A 7,808-nucleotide genomic window follows, 5' to 3' on the forward strand; every position below is an offset into this window, starting at 1 on the left:
TATCTATCTATTATAATTCTATCTATCTTTTTTTTCAAGGGTTCTTCTATTTCAGATTTTGTTTTCTAGAAGGTGTTTACCTCAGAGTTTTTGCATATTTTATCTTCCAATTTTCTAATTTTTTTACATATTTTTTAAAATGTGTGTGTTTGCTATGCCTCCATGTATATCTGGGGCTCACAGTGGGTAAAAGAGAGCATCAGATCCCCTAGAATTGGAATTGCAGGTAGTTTTAGGGTGTCATTTTGATGCACAAGTTCTCTAGGAGGATAGTCAGTTCTCTTAAGCTCTCAGCCATATCTCCATACCCCTCAGCTTTCTTAATCTGTCTGTCTGTCTGTCTCTCTGTTTATCATGGATATATCTTCCATCTAACTTTTATTCTCTATTTAGCATCTATCATCTATCTATCTATCTATCTATCTATCTATCTATCTATCCTATCATCTATCTATCTATCTATCTCTATGCTCTTTAAACATATACTGATAACTCTAAGCAATGGAATAAATGTTTTCTTATATATATTTTATCAAGTATTCTAAAAAAGAACAATTTTACAGTGGAATCTGAATCTGTTTTAAATAGTGTTTGGACTCTTTGGTTTGCCTTTTGATTCATCTAATGAGAAAAAATAGAATAACTACGCCTTACTATTTCCTTTTCTTAATAGTTTCCCAAACTGAAAATTCTCTCTCAAGGGGGAATAATAATGTAATATAGTGCCCCTACCTCATTGTAATAAGAGCAGAGTCTGGTATTATTGCAACACTTTTCTATTTCTATTAAGTTAAACATTTATAGAATGATTGAGACTAGTACATAAAGAATAAATAAGACATACCAAGCTAGAGATTTGAATAATTTTTAAAATTTATTTATTATTCTCTGATATATCACAATCATGTTTCCTCTTCCTTCTCTCTTCCCAGTCCTTCCTACTCACCTCTCTCCTCCTTCAGAGTCATTCCTCCCTGCCTCCCCATGTCCCTTCAGAATACAGCAGTACTCCCAAGAATTTCAACCAAACATGGTATATCAAGTTATCAAGTTGCAATAAGACTAGGCACCTCCACCCATATGAAGACTGAACAAAAGAAAAGAGTCCCAAAGGCAGGCATAAGACTCAGAGGCAGGCCCCACTTCCATTGTTAGGAGTCCTGCAAAAACACCAAGCTATTCAACTATATACATAGAGGACCTAGGTCAGTCCCATACAGGCTCCATGGTTGTTGGTTCAATCTCTGTGAGCTCCTACAATTCCTAGTTAGCTGATTCTGTGGGCAATATCTTTGTGATATTTTGACCCATGTAGATTCTAAAACCCTTCCTTCCACAGGATTCCCTGAACTGTGCCTAATCCTTGGCTCTGGATCTCTGCATCTGTCGCCATCTGTTGGTGGATGAAGTCTCTCTGATGACAATTATGCTAGGCTATGGTCTACAAGTATAGCAGATTATCATTTTAAAAAGTGTTTTATTCACATATTTCCTGTTCTTTTTCTTTGCCATTCATGGCAGGTGGTGGTAGCACATACATTTAATCCTAGCAGTTGGGAGGCAGAGGCAGAAAGGTAGGCAGAACTCTGAGTTTGAGCCTAGCATGGTGTACTGAGCAATTTGAAAAACTTTTCAGCTCATAATACACAGGTGTCAAATATACTTATAGAAAAATTAAAATTAAGGTAATTTTTATTTTAAATATTTTAAAATACATTTTCTGTAAACTACTTGAGTACTAAACAACTCAGAAATTATTAGAGTAATTTTATAGTGAGATGATTTTTAAAATCAATATCATGTAATATAACATTAATTTATTGTTATGTATCACATATAGAATGGTTATCTTTAAATAAGAATTTACCTTTTATTTTTAGAATATTGTTTATGATTACATGTTAAGAGACTAGAGTTTAAAGATTATATAATTACTAGTTAATTACTCAATATAGCAAATTTTAAAATTTTCCAATTAAAAATATAGATTTTCAAGTAGTGATGATAATTATTGTAACATTTATTCTCTTCTTAATTAAAAAAATTGTATTTAACCTTTATTCAGGCCTTGAGACTATCATACAAAGTATCTTGGTCACATTCCTCTCCTATGCCTTCTCAGCAATGATCTGAGATCCATCTCCTTCTCCCCCACCTCAGCCACCACACATACTTTGCCTCCTCTTTTCTTCTTAGAAGAGACTGTCTTGCAGCAGATACTGTGTTTCCTGATGTTACAGTCCATGGTTCCATTCTTATTATACAGTATTTCCTGAGCAGTGCAGTGTTTGTGTTGTAAATGTGTTAATTAGAAACTGTTACCCCACCCTCAACTCATCTCTGCATCTCGACCAGTTGTGGTTTAGTGTATTGATCGTCATGTACAACAAAACTAAGCTTCTTTAACGAGAAGGGAAAGCTGCATCAGCAAAGCTGCAGGACAGCTGTAGACATGTTAATTTGTGGTAGAATAGATGATTGGATATAAATTATCACTATTATCTTATTTTTTGAGACAAGAAGATAAAGTGTTAGAGTGACAACATAGCTGCTAGGGTAAAGTGTTACAACAAAACTGTCCTTTACCTGAGAGGATAGAGAAAATCAGTTTTCTCCAGTAGAGTGACACTGGAGAGATCAACTACTCCAGTTCAGTGCTCATGTGCAGGGGTAGTTGACCAACTTTTATTGGATGCCACTGTTTTTTGTGTGTTCTATTTTTTGATTATAGTTTGGTGTTTTGTTTTGCTTTTCCCCCCATGGGAGGTGATTTATCTTGTTTTCTTGTTTTTGTGAGGCTTTGTTATTGTAGTTTATTTTTGTCTGTTTTTTTAACAACATCTCAAAATAAAAAAAATGTAATGATAAAAATGTTTGAGTATTTTGATACTTGTCACAACCCCTCCAGTGGAGTCTGTGTGACAAATGATACTGTAAAACCCGAGGCAACAAACCCTGTCCAGGGAGAGCCACCTGGAATTGGTCTTCTGTTCCTACCAGGAGTGACTGATTGCAGCCTCCTTTTCTTCTTTCTCATTTGTTTTGGAACATTCTGCCTTTTTTTTTTTTTTTTTTTTTTACTTTCTCATCAGAACTTTTCAGACTTAACTGTGTTGCTAGGAGATGCCCTAACTTGAGACTGCAGCCAAGGGCCATTCAGGTTCCACTCCACTTATTCAAACAAACAAGGTTAAGAATTAATCACCAGTTAATAGTTCATATTATGACTTACAAATAAAGTGTATAAGTAATCTCCAGATAGTGATGAGAAGAGCTAAGAAAAAAACTGTCTTGACTCACAGATGTTTGGCATAATGAGACAACATTGACCTTTGATAAAGAGGGCACATGCGTATTGACACTAAACTAGTGACTCAAGATTGATGAAAACACAATTACTCTGCATCCTGTATTTTGAATTGTATGAAAAAAAATGTAACCACAAAAACACTCCCCATTTCAAAAAATGTGTATAAAATCCTAGCTTGCTTGCCTGCAAAATAAACTGACTTAAACTTTCCCCTGAGTTGGTCTGTCAGCTCGTTTATCTTTGCCCACCGATGCTTCGAGAACCCTCGTTTCCCAGGACCTAATCTGCCTGAGATGGTCCGCGGCAGATACTGAATATTAATGGTTTTGTTGTCATCTTGGTGAGTCTGAATATCAAACCCAGAAGTCTGTGTATACTATACAAGTACTTAAAACTAAGTTATGTCCTCATCCCTGAAATTTTTCAACATAACACTCACAGTAATTGTTAAAGTTTAGAGCCCCATTCACATGAGTTATTGACTACAACAGCTCATGCAGTTTCCATGTGTGCTACCTCTAAAGCTAAGAATCCCTAACCGACTGTTAAGATGCCAGTTTTTAGCTGATTATTATTTTTCACTTAGGCATCATAATTGTTAGATCTCCAAATCAGAGAACCTGTTCCTCCTTCCAAACACATCTCACCGGACTCTCTACCTAAACTTTGTCTTCTTCTCATGGCCAGGGTCTCCTCCTGATTCCTATGTACATATATTGTTTCTGTGTTTTCTCTTGGTCTCTTGGCCCATCCAAATTTTTTGGTCCTTAGCTCCTCTCTGTTTTCCCCTCTCCTCTTTTGGCCCAGTTTAGTCTGCTGGCCATGGTTAGCCTGGACTCTTCCTTCTGCCTGCTTTCTCCTTTGTCTCTACAATAAAAATCTTCTAATTTAGGAGTAGTTATGACCTCTTCCTTTCATTTAATTTTTTTTAAATTCAATAATAAAACAAACTTTATCCATAAGGATTTCATTTTGGTTTGAAATACAGATAAAGTAGTCTACTAACTTGAGAATTTTACCTATCAATATATAACTTTGATTTGTATTTCCCTGATGACTAAGGAGGTTGAGCATCTCTTTAAGTGTTTCTTAGCCATTTGATATTCCTCTGTTGAGAATTCTCTGTTTAGTTCCAAGCCCCATTTCTCAATTGGGTTATTTGGTTTGGTGGTGTTTAGCTTCTTGAGTTCTTTATATATTTTTGATATTAGACCTTTGTCAGATGTAGGGTTGGTGAAGATCTTTTCCCAGTCTGTAGGCTGTCACTTTGTTCTCTTGACAGTGTCTCCAGCCTTACAGAAGCTTCTCAGCCTCATGAGGTCCCATTTATTAATTGTTGACATAAATGCAACATTCTAAGTTTTTTTAATCATTGATATTTTTCTTTTTAAAATTTTTATTTATTTATTCATTTTACATCCTGATCATAGCCTCCTCTCTCCTCTCCTCCCTGTCTCAACCTTTCTCCCTTCCACTACCTCTATTCCTCAGAAAAAGGGAGACTCTCCCCTTCCATCCCACCACCACCTCAACAAGCCGCATCAGAATTGAGCATGTCATCTTCCCCTGTGGGCTGGTGTAGCAGCCAAGCCAGGAGAAAGTGCTTAATAAACAGGCAATAAAGTTAATGTTAGAGACATTTCCCACTCCCCTTACTAGGGAATCTACATTGAAGCCCAAGCTGCCCATCACTTACATCTGTGTAGGGAGCCTGGGTCCAGTCCATTCATGGTCCTTGGTGCTTCATTCTCCACAAGGCCCTCTGGGCTCTGGTTAGTTGGTTCCCTTTGATCTTCTTCTTGTCCTGAGATTTTTATTGTTATTTGTATGTGTATGTTTTTTATGGTGTCCACCTGATACTGTATAGCCATTTTTAGTGTTCCTGCAAGAGGAATACAAATTCTTCCTCTTTCAATAATATTAATTGTCTGTAGAACTTCATCTAGGGTTGGAGACTATTTTTAAAAAATTCTCCATCCAGATTGGCATGTCAACTGGTGTTGTTCAAGTCTTTTTAAAGGATCCATGTTGTTTAGACTCATGGGTTAAGCTTTGTTCTGTACATAGAAGACACAATGTCGCAGTCTTTTTGATCTTCTGGCTCTTAAAATTGTTCAGATTCCTACAACTTTCCCCAATAGTCCCTGAGCTTCAGATGAAGATATTGTGTTTTAGATGAATTGCCTAGGGATGGCTTCCACAGGAGCAGTTATTTTCTGCATTTTGAGTATATGTGGCTTTCTGTAAGGTTGCCTCTGCTGCCAAAAGAAGCTTCTTTCATGAAGGGTGAGTGATAAGTGCATCTGCGGGTATAACAATGTTTAGAATGGAAGCAGCTCGGCTTCAGTAGCCATGGGAAGTTGCCTAGGTTTACTGTATCACAAATGAGTTTCCTACTGTCGAATGTGCTTTAATTCAAATCAGACAGCTGTAGGTTATCCGCTGGACATAATTGGTACTCTTGCACCTTTAGAGGCAACTTGTTGAAAAGTAGTATTTTTAAATTTGGAAATGCTGGCATCAGCAATCTACATTTTGGTGCTTTGAAGCACGGTGTTGTCTAAGAAGCCCAGGCTGGCCTCAAATTTATTATTCTCCTACCTCACCTATCCAAGTGCTGGATCACAGGCAAAAAAAAAAAAAAAAAAAAAAAAGAAGAAGAAAAGAAAGACAGAAAGAAAGAAAAAACAAATGTTTCTCTTTGCATAGTTACCTAACACCAACTGAAGTTCTTCTAACCTTGATGCCTATCTGTGGTGTGTTTGTGGGAATTATTTCAGATACAGAGATATTTTACCTCAAGACGAGATGATAAAACAAAGAGTGGGAAATATAAGTGCCTAACTGTCATCCTGGGTAGCAATTTATTATTGTACATTCTAAAGAGACATGTGCTTCCTTTTCATTGGCTGTTTGTCCACTGAAGAAGTAGAACCCAAGAGTTAAAATTTCCTATGGAATCTTATTTTTGGGGTAGGGGTGGTAGTAAGCAAAAACTAAAGACTAAAAGACTAAAGCCAATGATGACGTGTCTCCTGATAAATCTTTATAATGAATCAGAGGAACCTAGAAAGGTGAGTGGCACTGAGACAGTGCACAGTACACCTTGGTAGGTACGTTTATTTTTGCAATTTTCTGTCTCTGTCCCAGTCTCTGTCGTTCATCTTGCATTTACTTCTTATCCTCATGCTGGTCCCTGAAGATGATTTGCTTATGGGTCCAGAAGAGGGCCACTCATGTTCGCTGTCTCTCTTTCCAAGATGACCACATTGAATACATCTCTTTCATTCTGTTTTTTACAATTACAGACTCTAGCACTTTGATATTAGTAGATGGAAAATCATCTCTCTTACATGATATCTATAGTTGAACATCTTTTATTAAAAGTTTTCCTGTTTGTGCAATTAGTGCTAAATTCCAAGTCTTTGATATTCATGTATCACCTGTGTTTATCTTACAGCATCATTCCATCTTCACATCAAAGTTAATCAAAAGAACTACAAGATTGTTAGTCCTATGGTATGTTGATCCTATAGCTATTGTGGAGTATCTTTGGATTTCACTGTATTATTCAATTAAACAGATTTTACTTTTCCCAACTCTTTTTTTTGTTGTTTTACATATCATTTTTTAATGATGTGGGACTGTGTACTAGACCAATAAGACATATGCTAATTTGGGTAAGGGTGGATCAGTAGTTTTGCCATGTTATTTTAAATGACAAGGTCTCTTTCTTTTTTTTTTTTTTCTATTTTTTTTTATTAATTTATTCTTGTTACATCTCAATGTTTATCCCATCCCTTGTATCCTCCCATTCCGCCCCCCCCCCATTTTCCCATTATTCCCCTCCCCTATGACTGTTCTGAGGGGGATTACGTCCCCCTATATATTCTCATAGGGTATCAAGTCTCTTCTTGGCTACCTGCTGTCCTTCCTCTGAGTGCCACCAGGTCTCCCTCTCCAGGGGACATGGTCAAATGTGAGGCACCAGAGTACATGAGAAAGTCGTATCACACTCTCCACTCAACTGTGGAGAATATTCTGACGATTGGCTAGATCTGAGAACACTTAAAGAAATGCTCAACCTCCTTAGTCATCAGGGAAATGCAAATCAAAACAACTCTGAGATTCCATCTTACACCCATCAGAATGGCTAAGATCAAAAATTCAAGCGACACCACATGCTGGCGAGGATGTGGGGAGAGAGGAACACTCCTTCATTGCTGGTGGGAGTGCAAACTAGTACAGCCACTTTGGAAATCTATCTGGTGCTATCTCAGAAAAATGGGAATAGGGCTTCCTCAAGACCCAGCTATTCCACTACTTGGAATATACCCAGAAGATGCTCCAACACACAACAAGAAAATTTGCTCAACCATGTTCATAGCAGCCTTATTCATAATAGCCAGAACATGGAAACAGCCTAAGTGTCCCTCAGTAGGAGAATGGATGAAGAAACTGTGGTACATATACACTATGGAATACTACTCAGCTATTA

This window comes from Acomys russatus, chromosome 8 (genome assembly GCF_903995435.1).
Source record: "Acomys russatus chromosome 8, mAcoRus1.1, whole genome shotgun sequence".
NCBI classification, from domain to species: domain Eukaryota; kingdom Metazoa; phylum Chordata; class Mammalia; order Rodentia; family Muridae; genus Acomys; species Acomys russatus.